Here is a 1,100-nt window from a genome sequence, read left to right as displayed (position 1 = left end):
CAGTCTTCCATTTGCTACAAGAACAAACCAACAATGAAGACTACGTAAAAGAAACGCTCACCTCTTAAGAGGGTGGCAGCTTCAGCACTTCCCACTACAGAATGACCTCTAGCTTCCCCAGACAGTTAACACTGCTATTCTTCCATGATACATATCCATGTAAAAAAAACTTATCAGGAGCTTTTGCCAGGGCCGGAAGATGAAAAATAGAGCATATCCTAATTAGCTAATTGAAAGCTCAGTTAAGGTCTTTGGGATAGACCCATAAAATCTGGCCATCGTTTTGTTATACATCTGCAAACTGCAGACTTCCTTAGCCCTTAGCCATAGTTTGTGCTCAACATCTTAAAGTTGGGTACAGTCCCACTGTGACTCTTATCCTCAGGGCTGAGGCGGGTGCTAGTCATGAAAGTCTGAATGTCATCATAGGAGCAACACCGGTAGCCTTTGGATGCATAGTAGGCAATGCACAGGTGGTGAAATCCTGGCAGGAACACCAGAATGCCAGTGATCAGGCCTGGAACGGCCCAGTCTGCCCCCCATTTGCTGATGCAGCCTGACAGCAGGAGAGCACCTATGATAACGAGAAAGGCTCCGATCAAAAACAGCACAGTGGCAAGCGCAATGGCCTTCTAAGAGATCTTAGGAGGGCTTTTCTTAAACTGAAGGTCAATATAGCCATCATCTGTGGTGGATAGCCTTCAATATTTCACTTTGCTACTGGGGATTCCAGTAACCAGATTGGTACGAGATGGCATCATACCATGCTGATCCAACTACAGCTGGAGAGTCGCCCTAGGCTGCTGGCGCGCACAGAGCTCGGCCGCGGTTGGCAGCATGGCATGGCCCAAGTAGTTGCCCTGCTGTCCCCAGCAAGGACCAGCACGCCACCGGAAGTCAAGCCCGGACAGAATATTGAAATTATGACAGCAGACTCAACTGAGGACAAAACTCAAGACGGATACTCTTATGGCACTTCTGACAATCATTTTAGTATTAATTATCAAATATGCTGGCTATGGAGAGAATGAAAAAGTGACAAACTCCATCTATTTTTACAGTCTCCTGAGTTTTACTATTTCCTCTGTCAAAAGAATAAG

The 1,100-nt window shown here is 46.2% G+C and overlaps 1 pseudogene; it reads right to left on the bottom strand.

The window, feature by feature from the left end:
* Window positions 1–320: 320 nt before the first annotated feature.
* LOC134370547 (transmembrane protein 230-like) lies at window positions 321–761 on the bottom strand (annotated as a pseudogene).
* Between the last annotated feature and the right edge of the window lie 339 nt (window positions 762–1,100).

Source organism: Cynocephalus volans, chromosome 2, assembly GCF_027409185.1.
Source record: "Cynocephalus volans isolate mCynVol1 chromosome 2, mCynVol1.pri, whole genome shotgun sequence".
In the NCBI taxonomy this organism is placed as follows: Eukaryota; Metazoa; Chordata; class Mammalia; order Dermoptera; family Cynocephalidae; genus Cynocephalus; species Cynocephalus volans.
The sequence above is the reverse complement of the archived record's forward strand: the minus strand, read 5'-3'. Positions and strand labels throughout refer to the sequence as shown.